The sequence below is a fragment of the Ixodes scapularis genome, unplaced genomic scaffold (genome assembly GCF_016920785.2).
Source record: "Ixodes scapularis isolate PalLabHiFi unplaced genomic scaffold, ASM1692078v2 PGA_scaffold9__187_contigs__length_104089568, whole genome shotgun sequence".
Lineage (NCBI taxonomy): Eukaryota > Metazoa > Arthropoda > Arachnida > Ixodida > Ixodidae > Ixodes > Ixodes scapularis.
Genome location: NW_024609884.1, coordinates 41,030,117 through 41,051,240, shown reverse-complemented (window position 1 = coordinate 41,051,240; position 21,124 = coordinate 41,030,117). Strand labels below are relative to the sequence as shown.

General features: G+C 46.3%; 1 pseudogene; it reads right to left on the bottom strand.

Moving 5' to 3' along the window:
* Positions 1 to 2,348: 2,348 nt before the first annotated feature.
* Positions 2,349 to 8,212, bottom strand: LOC115323608 (annotated as a pseudogene).
* Between the last annotated feature and the right edge of the window lie 12,912 nt (positions 8,213 to 21,124).

Sequence of the window (21,124 nt, the reverse complement as noted above, 5' to 3'; positions counted from 1 at the left end):
TTTAATAGACTAATCAATCGCTAAATACGTTACTTGATTTTTCACTGGTCATATTGCATGAAATACGTTAAAACTACACATTGTTTTTACTATTTTACTATGTCATTAATGGCATATTGCATGCCAATTTTAAACTTTACGTTAAATATGAACACGGGAAGCCTATTAAAGTAAAACACGCTGAAGTGGTTTAGCGTGCAAGCCTTCCTAACTTTCTCCAGCACAATTCAAGCGTCACTCGAATAATCTGAAGATAAATCGATGAACGGCCCAGCCCCAATATGTGTTAGGTAAAGGCGGAGGGTGATCGGTAAGTCTCGTCAGAGTAGCTAGCCATCATCAAAAGAGTGTCGCTGCTGCCGATGCTGTCTTTGTCGTGGTGCCGGTCGGTCGTTGGAGTTGCAGAGTCTACTAGATTTAAATAGATTATTTAGCCAGAAATTTATAATATTAGACTTTGACATCCGCGGCCCTCACCGAGAAAATTGAAGCTGGTGAACCAACACCACCGAGAAAAGCATCCAAAAAGACGCACGCTACTGCGTTGATCGGTTACACTCATTTGTTCCACTCGCGGCAGATATCTTAGCATAGTTTGTTTCACTTGTTTCAGTTTTCCTGCCAACGAACAGTTTCCGGATTGTAACTAGAAGAGGCACTTTCTCCTCATCGCAACTTAGTAGAATTGCTCCGACTCCGAAAAACTTACCAACACCGGGACAGTGAAGGAAAACATTGGCTGCAGCGGAACTCAATATCACGGTAGTTTTCAATACCGCACTAACTTCTCTTCATGAGAAATATAGCAGTAACTTCTCTTCATGAGAAATACAGCAGTAACTTCTCTTCATGAGAAATATTTATATTACTGCGAAAGCTAAAAGTTTCAAAAAGGAATTTCATAGACCCTGCGATTTCACAGCACACTGTACCCGTACTATGTTATCCGTGTTGGAATTCATTGTTTTGTTGAATTCCCACGCTGGTGAACCGATAAATCTATTTTAAAAGAAATAAAATATTTAATAATAGTGTAGTTCACCCGGAGACAGGCATTCGTCGTAATGATCCATGCTTCCCAACACCTGCCTAAAGCAGACAACAGATCCACTGAAGCGATTATTTAAATTTAGGCCGTACGCTGGTAACACGACTCGGGCTTCACTGAAGCATCGAAGAGTTCCGCACCATTTTCTGCTAAAATTATTTTCTCACCGGTACTATGCGACAAAATAAATGCAAGAATCTACACCGTGTCGCGCGCGAACTTGGAGAGCCTATGGGGCGGTCATGCTTCTATACCCGCTTTGATGATGATGATAGCGCGACAGTAGCGCCACCTTTAGGTCGGTCTCGAGGCCAATACCGGCAACTTCTTGTTGGTATAATTTTTCAACTTTCTACTGCCTATTCCGACGGCAGCTCGTAGACCGAGCCCTGGAAATTACAGAAAAGCTGTTGTTAACACTAGACCAGAAGTGATTTGGGGCTATTTCCACCCGAGCGCCACCAGGTTTCAACTCAATAGAAAGAGCAAATAGGTTGCTATTCCTGTGCTGTCAGCGTTGGCAACTGTGGTAAGCCGGCGAGCCCCTCATCATACGTCCGACCTTTCCACCCTCCAAATAGACTGCGTGGAAGTAACCCGAGTACAGGCTACCGACAAAAGGTATTTGAGAGAGTAACTTTGGTAGAGTATTTAAAAAGCCCCTAAAAAAAAAAAAGATTTTTTAACAGTTTGGTTTGGACACGCGTGTCAAGAAACAAACTTTACGCAATTTTTTTTTTCATTTTTTTTTTTTTTTGAGTCGTATTGACGGCGCGAGACGCGATTTAGTCAGTTATACTCTGTTTCATACTTAGCGTGCAACGCTGTCAAAGCTACAAGCACGAGCGCGTGGCTTCATCTATGATTTTATTTGCGCGAGAACGCGTGCAAATGATCAACGAGATCAAACCCAACGCTCGCGCCAGTAACTTTGACAGCGTTGCACGCTAAGTATGAAACGGAGTATAGTTACCTCCTTTTCCACTTGTTTTCTCTCGGCATTTCAAGCGCGTGAAGGAGAGGTGGATCGGTTTCGCCTTCACGTTGAGGTGGAAAGAGCGAAAGACCGAGATAGTTATTCCGGAATGGCACCACGTGACGGCATGGACTGCGCGCAGAATTTGAAATAAATCTCTCGCCGTCAATATTGCTCTAAAAATTATTTTTTTCGCGCAAGAGTTATTTTTGGGCACGCGTGTCCCTACCACACTGTTTAAAAAAAAAACTTTTTTTTTTCTTTCCATGGGCTTTTGAAGTTATGCACAAGTCTCTGCTTACCGTTCCAATGTCACAAGAGCTTTTAAATGGCAGCATTTGAATGTAGTGCCACATGGGGTTTGCCTCCTTCCTTCATACGTATTCCTTGAAGGTGGGATTCTTCATGTTCGCTAGAATGCAGCACAGGGTTACTTTTTTGTCCACGTGATCTCTGAGCTTTAGGGTAGCTTGCACGCGGGATGCTATATACCTTTATCCTTTGAATGCAGCGCTCGAGATGAATACGATTAGAGGCAATTTGTTAGGTGCGTTCAACTTCTAATGCCGTGATTTGCTCATCATAGAGGCAAAAGGTGGGATTTCTAGTATGACTAGGCGCGCATCCAAAACACAATGAATGTGGGGGAAGCCCTTGACTGCCATCACGAGGTCATTAGGTTCAAGAAGGACTAAAAATCTGGAGTTACGCCCACCAAAGACATTAGAAAAAAATATATGAATCCAGACATTGTAATGCCGACAAGGAACTTTTATTTATTCATTTATTTATTTATTTATTTACTTAATTATTTCACCCTCAGGGCCGAAGCATTCTAAAGGAGGGGCTTACAAAAACAATGTATACGAATGAAGACAAGCACACATCACAGTATAATCAACATAAAATATACATGAAAGGAACATTAGATTTTGATATGAAAAATATTATACAACATAACTAACAGCTTCGCGAAAGCGATCACCGCCTGTGATGCTGATTAAAGAGGCAGGCAAGCGATTGCATTCAAGACTGGTTTTCCGAATGAAAGAATAGGAGTAGGGTATATGATAAAAAAAGGTATATGTCTACTTTATGACAATAGCCGAGACGCTGTCAAGTAAGAAAAGCAAGTTTTATCAAGCATGATTTCAGCAAATGATTATGATGATAAATCTTATGAAAGAGTCAGAGGCGAGATAGTTTTCTGCGGGCGGAGAGGAAAGTCTTGTGTAATGTATGCGCCAAGGCGTGCTGAAGACGACGAAGAGCAAGGGGCCTAGGGTTCCTCAATGACCTTCTGTTTAGAGTGATGCCACCCTTTGTAGTACCCGATGCCGACAGCACGCGCTCGGAAAATACAAGGAAATCGACGAAAACAAAATGTCGCCATAGCACAGTGCAGCGCCACAGACGCGTGCAGGGACGCGCTTTTTCACGCGCTTCTGAACAAAACATAAATGTAAAAGTGGGAACAAAATGGCCAGATGTCTCCACCCTAACCAAAGTGCACATGAAGGCACCCTAAAGGGGCCCAGATCGGTGCTCGTGCTCGGACTCGTGCTGCTCGGCATTCGGGGAATCCGCTGGCTGTCTTCCAGCATGCACTGTTCCGGACTAAACCTGTAAATAGCTTGTATATAAATGTTCATGACAAATTTGGCGACGAGGAAATCGGCAACAGAGGGCGATACTTCGACCACTCAGCATGGTTGACAAAACACCGCTTACTTTCGAAGCTTTCAAAGCAGGTGAGCCGGAAACATGGCCGTTGTACCTGCAACGGTTAGAATTCTATTTCGAGGCGAATGGAATCGCTACATCCAAGCTGAAGCGAGCAGTTTTCTGCAGCGTCTGCGGTGCCGAGACATATGCAATCCTGCATTCTCTCTGCGCACCCAAGACTCCATCCGAGACGGACTTCTCCGACATCGTTATGAAGTTGGGGAACCACTTTGCACCAAAGCCCTCGGAGATCGTGGAACGTTTCAAGTTCCACAAGCGGACTCAGCGTAGCGATGAGACAATTGCTACATTTATTGCGGATCTACGCTGTATCGTAGTCACCTGCAATTTCGGAGACACGCTCAACAGCAGCTTGCGCGACCAGATCGTGTGTCGAGTGAAGGATGAAGCTTTGCAACGACGTCTGTTCAGTGAAGCCGAACTTACACTGGCTCAAGCAGAAAAGATGTCCATCGCAGCGGTATGTGCAAAAAACGATGCTGTGGAGATCCGAACCACGTCCCAAGACGTCAGCCAAGTCCACAGCGTGGCTAAAGACGGACCTGGACCGTCAACGCCTGCCCAACGTTTTACGAGGCCTGCAACAAAACAAACGGGGTTTTCCTGTTTCCGGTGTAACGGGGCACATCAGCCAGAGGGCTGCCACTTCAAGAACGCCACTTGCCATTTTTGTGGCTGCAAGGGGCATATCGTCCAAGCCTGTCTCCAAAAGAAGGCAAGGAAAAAATCCTTTTCGGGGCAAGGACAAGGAAGAGCACAATCTGATCTGCTGGACGGTAACGCTATCGAAACATACGAGCTGTGTAACCTCTCGTCTAATGAGCCCTCCATTCTCGTAGACATCAGGATCAATGAACAGCCAACAATGATGGAAGTCGACTCCGGATGCATGCTCTCTGTCATCAGCAAAAAAACAATAGCACGACTTCGCATTCCGAAGCAAAGGCTGCAACCATCCACTGTTGTGCTGAGAACCTACACAAAAGAACCTGTATCCGTTTTCAGCAAAGTACACGTCATGGTACGATACGAAGAAAAGTCCGCAACTCTACCACTCCTAATGGTCAAAGGAGAGCATGCAAGTCTTCTTGGATGAGACTGGTTCAAGCCTCTAGGAATCGGACTCACTGGTGTTCATCAGCTCCAGATTGCCCAACAAGGTCGCGGATTCCTGGAGGAATTCAAGGATATCTTCGACACAGGCCTCGGAAAGAGCCGGGGGCCACCAATATGTGTGGAGCTCGACACCTCTGCGACACCACGGTTCTGCAAGGCAAGACAAGTTCCTTATGCTATGCGACACAAGGTGGAGCAGGAACTCGAAAAGCTTGTTAGGCAAGGAATCTTAGAACCTGGGAAGCACTCAAGCTGGGCTACACCAGTTGTTTCAGTATTGGAGAAGAACGGAGAATTGCGAATTCGCGGTGACTACAAGAGCACCGTTAACAAGGCAGTGAAGTGGGAATCCTACCTATTGCCAACACCAGAGCAACTCCTCAGCAACTTGGCTGGATGCTGCCATTTCACACAGCTTGACCTTGCTCAGGCCTACCAGCAGTTGACTGTCGATGATGAGTCGGCTAGACTTTTCACCATCACGACGCACAAGGGACTTTTTAAAGTCAACCGACTACCATTTGGAGTATCTGTCTCAGTCGCTATCTTCCAGCGCTACATGGTTGCTGCTACTTGCTGGAATGGAAGGTGTACTGATTTTCCTGGATGACATTCTTATCGGCGGCAAGTCTAAAGACAAGCATGACAAACGATTGCAAGAAGTTTTGCAACGACTCCAAGACGATGGGCTCCGCCTTAACAGGGAAAAATGTGCATTCAACGTAAGCCAAGTTGTCTTCTTGGGATTCAAGGTCGACAAGGATGGAGTGCGACCTACCGAAGACAAAGTCAGAGCAATACATGAAGCTCCTGAGCCCAAGAACAAGCAGGAATTACAGGCATTCCTCGGCCTACTTAATTTCTATTATCGCTTTCTTAAAGGAGCTGCCCACACCCTGGAGCCACTGCACAGACAGCTTGACAAATGTGCGAGCTGGACATGGACTGTCCGTGAAGCGGAAGCTTATCGTAAGGCAAAGGAGCTGCTCAAGTCAACAGCTGTTCGTGCGCACTACGATGTCAACAAGCCCTTGATTTTAACTTGCGACGCTTCTACTTACGGTTCGGGAGCTGTCCTGAGCCACGCGTCCGTGACTGGAGAAGAATCACCAATAGCTTACGGGTCCAGAACCCTAAGCAAGGTGGAGCGGAATTAGTCGCAAACAGATCGTGAGGCTCTGGCGGTCATATATGGTGTTAAGAAGTTTCACAAATACCTTTATCGTCGACCGGTTACTATCATCACAGATCACAAGCCTCTACTTGGGTTACTAAACCCCCCCCCCCCCCCCCCCCCCCCCGAGGAAATTCCAGCTATGGTGTCTCCAAGAGTTCTGAGGCGGAACTTGATGCATGCTGCATACCACTGCGAATTGCAGTACCGTCCTTGCAGCAAATTGGGTAACGCTGATGCCCTCAGCCGGCTGCCTCTCCCAGCCAGACAGTTGGATGACGTTCATGTGGCCGACGTTTGGATGCTAGAGACCGCTCCAGAACAACCTTGAAATGCAGAAAGAATCGCAGCATCCACGAGAAGGAATACAATACTTGCGCGTGTCCAGCTCTGGATTATGCATGGGTGGCCAGATGACAAGCAACCTGACGAGTTTAAACCCTATGTAACAAGGAGAGATGAATTCAGCTTACAAAGGATGCATCCCATCCTTTGGGGAAGCAGACTTGTGATGCCCAAGGTGGCACAAGGCACCATACTCGACGTTCTGCACACAGCCGATCCAAGCATTGTAAGGATGAAAGCATTGGCACGAAGTACAGTCTGGTGGCCTGGAATTGACCACGACATCGAAGATAAAGCGGCATGCTGTTCCGCGTGCCAAGAGAGCAGGCCGTCGATGCCACGGCCCCAGTGCATCCCTGGGAGACGACTCAACATTCCTGGTCACGGCTACACATTGATTTTGCTGGGCCATTCAAAGGAAAAGTTTTTCTGATAGTGGTGGACTCTTTTTCAAAAGTGCTAGAAGAATTTATCATGAATTCAATGTCGTCCTCCGCAGTCATTCAGAAACTAAGGATGTTATTCGCCACGCATGGAGTGCCGGACGTAATTGTAAGTGACAATGGCACGGCCTTTGTTTCAACCGAATTTACTGAATTCGTCAACCGCAACCAAATCCGACACGTCGCCGTAGCACCTTACCACCCTTCATCGAATTGCGAGGCAGAACGGATGGTAATAGGGACAAAGGAGGCACTCACTCACATGGATTCAGGCGACGTAGATGTCGATTTGGCGCGTTTTCTTTTCCGTAAGCACACACTGCCACATTCTACGACGGGCAGGAGTTCTGCGGAACTTCTAATGAATCGACGACTAAAAACTGCATTGGACCACTTGCACCCTGACTCACAGTTCCATTCATCATGGAAACAAGAAGACAAGTTTCTTCAGGAAGTGAAGAAGGCGCGTACATTTTGCGTAGGAGATGTCTACGCAAGAAATTACTTGTCTGGCGCCATATGGTTGCCTGGAGTAGTCACAGCTGTGACTGGTCCATTAATCCTACCGCATTGGGACTGAAGATGGACCAACCTGGCGTCGTCATGTTGATCAGCTGCGCAGAAGGTCGGCTGTAGGACCAGAAGGGAAGTCTTTATTAGACTTAAGTTTCGCCCCCCCATCTGGAGTAGTTCCTGAGGAACCGGACGCCGACGCTGATGCAACACTCGAGGATCCACCAAATTATCCGCCATCAGAATTGCCCAGGGCGTCATCCAGGCCCTGCAGACTCACACGCCGTCCTGCCTACCTAGAGGACTATGTGTCTTAGCCTAGTAGGGAGGAGTGTAATGTATGCGCCAAGGCGTACTGAAGACGACGAAGAGCAAGGGGCTCAGATCAGGGCTCGTGCTCGGACTCGTGCTGCTCGGCATTCGGGGAATTCGCTGGCTGTCTTTTATCATGTACTGTTCCGGACTAAACCTGTAAATAGCTTGTATATAAATGTACATAACATCTTGAGTGTGAAGTTGCTCTTGTAGCTACTCCAACAATTAATTTGTTCGCTCACTTCAGGTTGCTTTTCGAGAGGGACCTCCGCACAGACTATGATGGCCCTGCAAGTAGGATACTTGTCACGAAACAAAGGGGGCATGGTCTCCTGCACTACATCTCTGGGAAACCAAACCAACCATTCACGGGTTTTGGCGTAGAGTGTCCAAAATTGAATACAATGTTTGAGAAGCAGTTGTGCGATGCACACTGAAGAGAACACCCATTGAGGAAAATGTCAGCCCATACTTCACCTTCATTAGAGGAAGAGAGGTAGCCGACTATTGAGGGTGAAGTCCGTGGCATGTGGCGTCCTGATCTGTTCGGTACAAAGAGCGCAAGCAAGTTTCTTGGAATTTGGAAGTGTTTATGCAACATAAGGTCAATCTACCTTTTAAGTGTGGCGAAACGGGTTCACGCCGTAGATGAGACATTTAACCAGTTCATACATAGTGACGTGCTCCAGTCTCTATTTTCTTCGCATCCTACAGTATCCTCTTACACCATTACCATTTCTAAAGTTGTGACGTATTTAGAATGCAGGGTGAGGTAAAAAGAAGGCCGGGGATGAGAAAGCGGACGCGATGCTGGTGGCTTTAGCGTTCTGTCTGCCTCCTCCTCCCTATCTTTCCGTTATCTCTCCCTAACTTCTTAGGACCATGTCACTGGCTAATATTAGCACTAGAAGGAGCACAAGCGTCGCTGCAGTTGCAGTGCACTGATCGGTTGCTCTCTCGTTGCAGTGACGTCACAGTGAGGAGAGCGATTTTGTTCCCGTCAGATTACTCATAGTTTGATTACACAAAACGAAATATAAACATTGTAGTGAAAAACAAAGTAAAAATGGCGTTAAAGCTATCATCAGCCAATACTCAATCGTTCACAAGGTGACTAGGCAAAAATATCACCGTGACATCACTTTGTCAGACTGTCCGAGAGTGCCAAAACAAACTTCTTGGCACTAATAGTGAAGTACCATGTTAGCAATTATACACTGTGCCTCAAATGCTGTTTTTCAAATGTAAAACGGTTTGTATATGTGAGGGCTGTGACAAGACAGCAGCACCATCGCCGGCTCCTAGCGGGAGTGTCTCGTGTGGCAGCCAATTGGAAGACAAAAGCGTTTTATATGCAGTGAGCGATACTTCGAAATGTCTCACACGAACTGCAGCATGTACAAGGATTGTTTGCCAGGAACACTCACTCAACATCTCGTCACAGTCACGCGTCCCAGACCAGAGAAAGCGCAGAAATCAGCAATGGCCGAGAGCTCCACACTACATAAAACTTGCGGCCGAGCTGGCGCTAACCCCTTTTACACTAAAGACAGGAATGGACCTCTTTCCAGCAAGCTTCTGCGCATGCGCACACCCTCTCTCCTGGCCTTGCTTTCCGCTGTCGCCATTTTTGCAGGGCAAAGTTCCGGTCGATCAACATAGTCAGCACCTATATTTGCGCGCATTTCCTCTTTTTTGGCCATTCTTGTTTGAGTATACGCTAGAATGGGTCATAAAAAGCAACGAAGATAATACTACAGCAGGACGCCAATGTATTCTGAAGCGCGGAGGCAGGTTGGGCTGCCCTGCATTTGTAGTTCGAACACACCTACCGCAGACGGCGCTTGTTACTGGAAAAAAGGTTATTTGAAAACATGAAGCCACTTCGCACACTAGCAAAAATCGTGAAAACAGCAGTGATCACTTCGTTTCCCGTTACATATAGCCACTCTGACAGCAATCAAAGAGCGACCTGAGAAATTGAAGAACGAAACATGATCCTCGTGTCGATTTGGTGCATATCTTCCAGTAGTAATTTTAGGACTCTTGAACACGAAGTACCGAAAGACTGTATAGGAAAGGAGGGGAAAAAAAGTATAACGAAGTGCCTTGATATTCACACAATTGGATCCGAGTTACTTGAGTGGGTCATATCACGTGAGAGCAAAGTATGTACAGCAATGCAGGGCACGAGTATAGATTTTGTAATACCAATGTACGAAGCCTTTACCCTAAAGCGAAAAGGGATCACTTTTTATCACAGCTGCGGATGTATACAAAAGTGCAGCAAATAGACGGCGTATCGAACCAGAGCGTAACGCCAATGTGGCATTGGGTGGGTGGAATGTCCGCAGCTGATATCATGCGATTGGATGCTCCATATAACCTAGTATAGCAACTGGTCGTACAAGATAGCAGCCTTAGCAGGGCTGCTGTGTTTTGTCTGATATCTGCATCATACATTCCCATCAGTTGCATTCCCTGCAACTGAAACGATGACGACAGAATCACCGGGGAACCGAGCAACAGATAGAAAAATATCAAAGAAATGACTGGAAGAAGCAATCGTAACTCAGAATGCTTCATCCCCATGTTCTTCCTCATCTTCGATTGGTCAATTGAAAGCGATGTGACCGAACCGCCTACTCCGGATAGGTGGCATATGGCAATCGATGCAAGGGTGCCCAGCGACTTAGGCATGTTGGTTGCTGCAAACAGGGCTAATGTGAACGTTTGAACTAGCCTTTAGGCGAAAGATAAACAAACTGATTACTCTTGTTCGTACTCCTGATGATCATACCCGTCTCAGCATCCCTAGTAGAACTGCAAAGCAAGCAGCCGAGACTTCCGTAAGATCCTTTAGGACTTCACTGTGCTCATCGTCAGATGACAGACTCGTAGTCGTTGAATCCCCTGGGCTGGAACTGGTCGACATTTATGGTTCCGATACCCCTCTCGGAAGTCTCTTTCTGGGAGGCCGGAATGTGACTACACTGCACAGAGGCCTCAGAGACATGTGAATGGACGATACAGTTCAGGATGATACAATACGAAAGAAGGCTACAGCCGCCTGCATCTGTTTGTGTTGCGACCTAAAAGGAACAGCAGATATGATGTATCCAGTTAGTGCTTATTTCATGTGAGACAAACCTAAATTAACAAGACACAGGAAGAGTATAAGAAACTACAGTTTTTCTTAGCTCCAGTTTCCCTCCAACAGCTGCAGCCCCATGAAGGGGTGATAATTCTGCAACGACCTAAAGGAAACATGCAGAACGAAACATGCATGCAGATTCACCCATTAAGTACTCATGCCGACATGTCCGACTTAAGGCACAGGTAGTCCAGCTATGAGGAACTACTGTTTCTTTTACCTTCAGTTCTTCTCCAACGCCTGCAGCACCTTGAATTGGTTATTATTATGCTACGACCTGGAAGAATCATGCACAAAGAAACATGCAGATTCACCCACCAAGTGCTTATTTCATGCCAGACACGTCTAAGACAATGTAGACTAGTAATAAGAAACCGTATTATATTTCACCTCCAGTTTCCCTCCGACATCTGCATCAGCACGGAACGGCAAGGATTTTGACTGTGGCTTAAATTCCTCATCATCCATTGAGCATGACCGATCACTACTGGATGTAGCTTTTCCGTTGAACGCTGCATCGTAAGGGGTATTCACACGAGGGAGAAATACCTCCCATTTCTCCCCTGGATGCGCATCACGTGGTAACAACGTCACGCTTTTGAGCGGAGCCGCAAGCTCCCCTAAGTAAATGGGGAGCTTCTGCTCGGGCTGCACAAACGTTCCCCGCCTTGGCGTGGGTTCTCGTCGCAATTTTCGGTATTTTTTTCGCGTTTCGCGTTTCTCACAACTTCACAGAGTTTGCTCAGCGAGATTCCGGCGGTGGCATCGGGCTCGCTTAACTTGCTGTGGCTTGCGCTGTTGCGCATGTCGTCCGAAGTACCTGAAGGTGTATTCGATATTCATCAATGCCATCCTCAAGCCGCTCCTCATACAACTGGTTTTACAGCGGAGCTCTTAGGGGCTAGTTTCCCCAGAATCGTCCCCCCCCCCCCCCCCAAAGAAATGTCGACACAACACTCTGGTTGCCGCCGTCGCTCATAGATGGCGGTAGCTGTCTAGAGTGTTGTGTTTGCCTGTTGTCCGATTGCCGCCGTCGCTCATAGATGGCGCACCCTTTCGAGCCTTTCCACTCTGGTTTGCCGACTTGCGGCCGGCCCATCACTTCATTCCCACCATAATACAGCTTCGCTGGTCATCCTTCTTCAGCAAAGTGGAAGGGCTAAAAGTTTTTTTAATTCCATTTCCATTGTGTTGCAACCACCCGGTCCAGAAGCGTATTTCTTTTAGCAGGAGGCAATTCCTCGTGTTCTGCATCTAAGAGCGCTGCTGCCGTAATCGACTATCGCCATTTCATGTACCTTGTTGTCGAGCCTTGTTGTCGAGAGTGCGACCACTCTGCAGGGGCTCCGGAAGCGGGGGGGCAGGGTGGGCTTGAGCCCCTCCTGTCCTCAGGACCGAGCTGCCGAGCCCCCCCCCCCCCCTTCCCCTCCCTCTTTTTTTTTTAGTTTGTGTGTTTGCAGGTTATCTCGTATGGGCCTTCGGCCTATCTGCTGTACCTCCGTCTCTCCTGAGCCGAAATAAATGAAGTGACTCTTTATACATGCTGACCAACCGCCCTCCTCACCTCCGCCAAGCACAAAAAGCACCGGGGCGACGGAGAGGCTTGCTTGAAAAGTCAAAACCAGAAGAAAATTACAGGCAGGACTCATGAGCCTGATTGACAACCAGTTTAAAGCGAGCAAAAAGGAAACAGCGAAATGAATGGATTCCGACAAGACGACGTCGGCGAGCGTTTTTCTGCTTCCCCCGTTTGGAAGCAAGAAGCCCAGAAGATGCATGGTGCTTCTCTTGCCCGCGGACAAAACAGGCAGGCGGTACTACCGCGGCGCTTAAAGGCCATCATTAGGAGAGGGAGAGGGGCTGGTGAGCTTGAGTGGGGATTCGGGAGTGCTTAGAAAAGGCGAAAGTCTACGAGCTCCCAAATTTGACAAGGCGCCTTCGATGGCGAAAGCTTTGCGCGCATGCGGCGTCGTGCCCGCAGGGTGGTGACTCGTGAGGCATGAGGCGACACATGTTTACAAACTCAGGAAAACACAACACGAAGTCTGAAACACAGCTCTTATCCTTCAGTACCTTCCTTTTGTGATGCCCCCCAACTTGCATTGACGCCAGGAGTCCGAAGCGATCACGGTCGATGTACTTGATCCTGAGGTACATACCGATGTATGCAACCTCTGCCTCCAGTTGAGACATCCGATGGCCCAACTTGCTGTGTTTGAGACTCCGTGTTGTGTTGTCCTTTTTTCCCCCGAGTCTCGGGGTTTTCTCTAAAACTTTTAACACTTGTTTGTCTACGTCTGCGTTAATACATCATGCTTCCCCGAGAATCCCTAAATGAAGCAAGGTTTTCATATTTAGACATAGCCAAATTGGCATAGGCACAGCTGCGGTTGACATGTAACAGTTGGTATAGGAAAGAAAAATAAAGAACACATGGTGCGGCTGATTTCAGTGGTTATCCAATCATTGTATGAGTTGTCAGTGCAAGCCTCTTACTGTTATTTTACTGAACCATTGTTTTAATTTGTTTTTCATGGATATGTGCGTGAATATGCGAACGCGGTGCATTAATATGTTTTCATTCAAATGTGGCAATTAATGTCAACCTGAAACCAACCTAATCTTGAGGATTTCGGAGATGTCGAGCCCCCCCTCTAAAGAAAGACTTCCGGAGCCTCTGGACCACTGAATGCGTCTGATGACACTGGCATCCTTCTCGGCTCCCCGACGTTCGCGTGAATGCTTGAGTCGGGGAGAGAGTCTCGCAGCACACCTCCGTGCCCCCAAAAAAATCGTCCATAATATGAGTTGTCCACAATAACGAGACAAGAATGCATGTATTTTCCCGGTTTGTTCCTGAAAATTATGTTTATATAGCGGGGCATCCATATTAACGGCGTTCATATTAACGAGACATGATTGTACCACACTCGAAACAATAATCTGCGATCGTTTTTTTTTTTTTTTTTTTTTTTTTTTCAATCAGAACGGGGTTGCAAAAAAAAAACGAAATTTATTCTGAACTGTTTTTCTCAAGTCAGATATGACTGAGGAATAAACTAAGAATTTTCTTAAACGCGCAGTAGTGTTGAAACTGTTACAAGAGACAATAAAAGTATAATTGAAAGCTTAATAAGGATCTTGAAAAAAATATATTGATGGTTATGGCAACAACAATATGTAAAACTTTCTGGGTCGGTGCAAAAGGTATGCGCATCTAACCACTCAGCCCACCAACCCAAAGAAGTTTTCCCAGACAAAACTATTTAGCTAAACCACTTCATTAAACATTACCTTTCTATATTTTTCTTTTATTTTGGCTCGGCTTGACATTTCCCGTAAATATACTTTGCATGCAGCTCCGAAAGTATCCAGATGCGGTACGTATCACTTGTCATTCAAGCCTCTTCACGCTTTTTCAGAGGGCGGAATCAGACTTTTATGATCGAAGCAAAAACTGCGGTGGCTTAGCTCGGCTATGCCAGGATATACGTAGCGTGAGCTTATGCGCACAAAATGAGAGGCGCTATCAAGCGGCTCCGGTGCAGCGTAAGACTTGGCTACTGCGCGACGGAGGCGCATAGCTGGGCACGCGGCGGAGCCAGTGCGTCTGCCGCGGCTATGATGTCACTCCTCTGGAACGCGCAGACCGGCGAGGCGCGCGCGGCGGCGGCGGAGCGCGCGGCGGCGCCGCCTCCGGCGCGCCAGCTGTGCGCCGTGTGACGTCACCGCTCCTCCCGCATGCGCAGCACGGCTCTTTGGGAGCCACGCGAAACTGCTCAACCTCGACCAGTGTAGCTCACGCTACAAAAGGCATTCACAGCAGCCATTTAGGTACTACTTAATCCTTAGATGAGCAAGAAGCCTCTTTCTATCTGGCGGCAGAAAAACTCTGCAGATGTCAGCAAACCGCCAATGGTGTATTTTAATACGAAAGCATTAACTGTCCCATGGAGCGAACCGGTGTTATCAGCTTTTGAAGCCGCGCCAAACGGCACCTAAAGTCCCCTGTCCGATGGAGCGAAGCCAGTAGTCTCTCCCATTGGCTGGCGCGCGGAATAGTTCCAAGGAACGCCACCCCACTGCCATGGCGCAGCTGCCCGACCGCCGGTAAGAGGGAGAGGGTGGCCGGTCAGCATCCGCTTGGCCGGGCTCAGTCAACACCTCCTAGAAATAAGGCCGTAGTGCTCCGAGTGGTTACGTCACAATGTCGGAGGAAGGAAGGTCATGGCGCAGCTACGTGAGAAAATTTCTGCTATCGGACGCATATCGACGTGAAAAAAAAATATTTCTTCTCGAGCAGCGCAGTAATTTTCGTGCGCGTTTATCCGACATCAATACATATTTTAAAGGGATACTACAACGAAATTTCAGCGCTCATTTTTTTTGTCTATATGTGTTCAAAAGAGCAGTATCACATGGAACATACCAATATCTTGTTAAAAAAGTCTCGAAAAGGAATTTTAAAACGAATGAAACGATTAGCAAAGAGCACCTGGTGGATGTCGCTAACGCCTCGTTTGTAATGCTCGTCTAGGAACCTTGACAGCTAGTGACGGAGGTTGTCTTGTCTTCGGCCACGACGAGAGAAGGGGGGAAGGAGGAACTCCCCTCTTCCCGAGAATCCCTTTTGTGTGTCGCAGAAGTCGCTATTGTCCCTTTAGAAGATTATAGAAGATTAACCCGTCACTCAAAATTCGTGCAAAAGCAGCCGCTTCGGTGGCTGGAACGACTAGGCCATCCTCCCTACGTCAGCCTCCCCGTAGCTTTGCTCGTCTTGAGACGACCTACGTCACGATTGCGTTGGATGTCACGTGCTCTAAGCTGGGCCTTCTCCGAAAGCTCGCCAGAGTGGGCCGTTTATAACAAAAAATACAGCCACCAGGATCAAAATACAAACGTGCGATTGTCATTTACGGATATTGTGGATCATCTTCAACCTATTTTTGAACACGACGGGAATATTTCAAATTTCGTTGAAGTATCCCTTTAAAAGCGCAGTCTTATACAATTTATTATATATATAATATAAACGTAATATACAACGCCTTACCAAGGTTGAAAGTACCAAATTTATATGTATGATTCTCCCCGTAACCGCGGGACAACGCGCAGTCCCGCAGCTCCCCACACTTTTCGAATGAACCGGCTCCGAATTTCCGACGCGACATCTTCTTTCCTCGTATGGGCTCCGATTCTGGTAAATTTACGTTGTGTGCGAGCTGCTGACTGTCTGCAAAGGAACGCTGAGACATTTCAGAAGGGAAAGGAACCGAAAAAAAATCCAGTCATCGCCGCAGGGAGGAAGCGCACACGAGCAAGAGATGGCCATGTTAAGCCTCTCATCCCACACTGCTGCTGCTGCTCTCGTGTGTGTTTGTATGTGTGTGCGTGTGTGGTTCTTTTGATCCTCCTACCCGTCGTTTTTTTTTGTTTTTTTTTTTTTTTTTGTGTGTTCGTTTGAAATTACGGCATTTACGTGGATTCGCGAAACAAGTCCTGCTACGGTTTGAGTGACGTGTGCGGTGACTAGTCAACGATGATACTGGCCGGTAACCTCTCTCCCGACAGAGAGAGACTTCTTGAAGTTCGTGTTCAAATGTTTTCGTGATGGATCTTGTCGGACGTATGGATACGATCGACAGGTGATAAACAAGTTATTTATGGGCTTTCTTGGGCATGTAAGATGCAAGTAAAATGCTGCAGTCGGTTTTTTTTTTTTTTTTTTTTTTTTTAAATCGTGATAGAAAGGAATTTTGTTCTTCGTCGTTATCTGTTTGCTATTGCGTCAACATTTGTAAATATGCGTGGTAATATTCTAGTTTTTACTGGAAGGTAAATAGCAAGTTTGTGTGATTATTGAAAGTAGGTTGTTTGTGCTTATGTGTTCATTTATACTAATGTTATTTTATTGCCTTTACCGCGTTTATACTAGAATCTTAACTGTATTAATGTAATAGTATATTGTATACAAAATGGGTTATATTTTGTTCTTATGCAGCTCGAGCCCATAGGGAGAAGTAAATTAGTTGACTGTAAATACTAAGTTTAGTACCCCAGCCACACGGAAAAGTTAATATATTCTGATTAAATAATACGGGATTTAATCAGCTCGCTGTTTTGAGTGATTATACCAGCGTCGCAAGCTGATTTGTCGACCCCATATTGTCATTCGATCGAAATTACATTATTTTAATTTAGTGACTGCACGCGATAACATCGCTTATGATCGTAAGTGACACTTGTCGAGCCGTGTCCGCGTTGGCTACATCTACCTGATTTTTAACTGATCTGTATTGCTGTGTCCAATCACTGCGTGTCTCGCCATTTTTTCAAAATATTTCTGTATAAAATATGCATTCCTGCAGCAATGATTCCGTGACTCAATACTTTCTACTTAAAACAATCACATTTTCCTATAGACGTCTTCTACACATACCTCGTGCCATTTCGTGTCGATTATTTAGCGGTGTAATGTTTTGCCCGTGTAATAAAGTGTTTCTTAGACCCGTTGTAATGTGCAGCTTTCATTTTAGCCAATAAGACACGCGTATGTGACGAAAAGCGCGTTACGACGGTCGATCCACGCGCGTTGCCTTCGCATCGACGCGTGCCCCCGATGGCCTTCCTCTGCGACGTCACGAGAAGAGCGCTACGGCCTTATTTCTAGGAGGTGTTGGCTCAGCGCGGCGCGCAGCTTGGAGGAATGCGCTACGTATGCGAATGCTTTCGCATCCCGACACGTTAGCAGTCTTTTTGTTTTCTTTCTTTATTTTTTAAGAGTTCTACAAATCTTGTGTTTTGCCTATTTCAGCTTGTCCGGAAGTAGCGGACACATCAATTTATCCTGACAATACACGTTGCTAAGTAATACGATACGTGGTATGGCGTCGAGAAACTAAGGTTGAGGAGGAGACGAGAGCGCGTGGGGACGTCAGAATGCCGAGCTCTGGTTGAAATGATTTGTGGGGGTAGACCTAAAGCTAGCACTGCCTTTGTCTCCACTGCCCTCGTCGAACGCGTTCGAGTGCTAAAGACAAACGCCGGACGCCTCCGTTCCGCGCTCTAGCGCGTCCGACGAATGCAGTAATGACAAAGGTAGCTAGCTTTAGGTATACCCACTAATCCTTCCAATCAGAGTTCGGCGTTCTGACGTCTCCACGCGCTTTCGTCTCCTTCTCTCCCTCAGCTTCACTGCGTATAGAGATCTGTCTTTCGCATTTCGTTGGGAGCTAGCTAACTAGAAAGACAGAGTCGTCAAGCTGTGCGTAACAAGCATACACTTAGGCACCCTTCCCCCCCTTCTCCTTTTCACTGCCCAGCTGCACACCTCTTAGCGCTGGGCCTGCGGCGCACCCCCCCTCCCCCGCAGGCCCTTAGTGACGCCACTGCATAGAAGACAATACAAACGACATGGACATTTAACTTGCAACAAAACGCCTGCTGGCTTCAACTTGCCTCCCAAAGCTCCACGGGGGCGCTACGAAGAGGGAAGAGGAGAGGGTAGTGGGCGGGGATGTCACAAACTTTTGTTGAACCCTAGGTTCGATGTCGAACCTCTAGGTTCGAATGGTTCGGCGAATCTTTGAACTGTCTGCAAGGTTCAACGGAGTTCGACTTATAGATAATGTTGCACGGCTTCTACACGAAGATTTCGAATCTTGGGAAACAAACAGAATTATAAAGTACAGGGTTCGATCTAGAAAAGTAAACCCTACTTTTCGGCCCGCGTAAAAAGAACTACGCATCACAGAACGCTCAAACTCCGCCAGAATGTAACCCTAGCGGTCCAAGCAAGATGCCAAAGTTTCAGCCCAATCCGATAACTTAATCAAAAGTTATAAATGATTTTCTGAAAATTTCAACGGGAAAATGGAGCCCATTTTTGCCCGTTTTCGGTTTCTGGTGTCATAGAGCCCCATGTGTTCGAAAACTCCGTCGGCGGCCATTTTCCCATTGAAATTTTCAGAAAATCACCTATAACTTTTGATTAAGTTATCGGATCGGGCTGAAACTTTGGCATCTTGCTTGGACCGCTAGGGTTACATTCTGGCGGAGTTTGAGCGTACTGCGACGCGTAGTTGTTTTACGCGGGCCGAAAAGTAGGGTTTACTTTTCTCGATCGGACCCTGTAGTTTATTTTATATGGTATACAATTATTACCAAAGTTTAAGCGATATAAAAGCAAAAATGGGAACTGTTATGTTCTTTTGACATAAATAAGGTCGGGTTGTAATGGATTAGATGACGAATCTTTTAATGGCGAACACTTCGGCTACATGAGGTTGGAATATGTGTATTAGGCTTGGTCAACGTACTATGCCTATGTTTTAAGTGTGCCGTAGGTGGTGCTAGGTACGCGCTATATTTAACATGCCTTCTTGATGCTTTAGTTTGAAACTATAAAACTTGCGAAAAATAAAACAACTGAAGTCCAAACTTTGGATTAAGTCCTTGCAACGACTGGGGAGCCTCACTTCATACCCAGAGGATCTGCAGGTTGTCCCAGGAACGGCTTGAGCTCGGCAGTCCCTGGTTGGAGTGGGTGATGCCGGTACACAGCGGTTGACGTCACACTCAGATGACAACTGTAAAGCTGACTGCGCAGGTTCCTGGAAGCGCGGTCTCAGATGCTGTATGTACGCATGTATAAAACACCAGCCGTTGACTTGAAGGTGTATGATCGATTAGGTCCCACGTTGAGAACTGTAGCTGAGGCCCATCATCCATTCGACCAAACCAAAGTTTGACGCCAGCCTTCAGTGGTCGCAGGAGAGCCCTGAGCTTGTTCTCATGAACATGCTCTTTGTCCTGGCATGTCTGTAGCTGCCTCTGGTGCAGATTGTATGGGTAGTGCGGTCGTAATATTTTTGGATGAGCTGGTAAAAGCGTTCTCACCTTGCGACCCATTAGCATCTCCGCCGGAGACGGAAGGTCATCTTTGGGAGACGATCGGTAGTCAAGGAGGACTCTGAAGAGATCTTGGCCGTCTTGTGATGCCTTGCAAAGAGAGGCTTTGATTGTTTGTACACATCTTTCAACTTGCCGTTTGAACGGGTGTCGTACTGTATCGTCCCAGACAACGTCTAGGACGAGATCTAGGACGACGTCGAGGACGATGTCAAGGTAGTTAGGTCCTTCGAAGAGGGTGCGAATGTGAAGGAGTGCGTATCGCCGCTCCGCAACGCGCAGCGCAATATGGGGTGTAAGCACAGAGAGCTAAAATGGTCTATTGTGCATATCTACTGCACATTAGGAGGCCAAGATGTACATAGCTGAAAATCTTGAGTAGTAGCTTAATAATGCTGTCGCATAAATAAGCGTTTATCTAGTTGCATAGCCACAATTATAATAAATGATTTCGACATTGTTTTATTTTCATTAATTGAAAATTAATGAAACGACGGATTGAAGCTTTAGAGCTGATGAAAATAGTAATATAGTGCTTTTTTGTATTTTTAATGTTGCAGTGTTCCCGAACAACTTGGTGTAAGCCTACGTTAAAGTGCATTCAAGAAAAAATTAGGAAAAATATCATCCTTAAGTACCTGACAATAATCATTTATAGGTTGTGGATGCTGACGCGGCCCTTAAGACAAACCCACCGCTTCACATGGTGGAAAAAAAACCGAGACTGCGGGTAAACGACACAACACTAAAAATTCTCTCCTTTTTAGTGTTGTGCTGTTTACCCGCAGTCTCGGGTATTTTTTCAACCATGTGCAGTGTGCACCAGCTCGTTTGCGCACTTACATTTTGTCCACCGTTTCAGTTACTTTCCGCACCATGCTGAGATGAAAACTTAACTATCACCACCTTATTCTTCTGATTAATTTAATTTCATCATCTCTTAAGAATATATTGTCCTGTGACTGTTTCCCTCAACGGTGTATGTTTTGTCTCCAGTGTGAATAGGGACACTATTTTACCACATACTGCACCAGGGGTGGTATTGGAGACAACGTGGTTTTTTGTCATATTGACTTAAAAACTATGCGCAGCGTCATATACTTTCGTACCATGAGCATATCTGAAGTGCCAGGTAAGTTTCTGTTGTCCTCCTTCTCTTCCCAAAAAGAAAAGGGAGATAATCTTTTTTTTTTTTTTTTTTTTTGAAGTGCATTGCGTTTTAATGTAAGTTCACAAACAAATTAATAGGAAAACTCTTGATAAAGGTAGAGAGTTTAAAGGAAAGAGGAAAAGCATGAAATGGTCTAAAAAAAAAAAAAACACGTGGTTAAGTGGCTTTTCTGATTAAATAGAATCTTGAAGAAACTGCGACGGCGTGATTTAG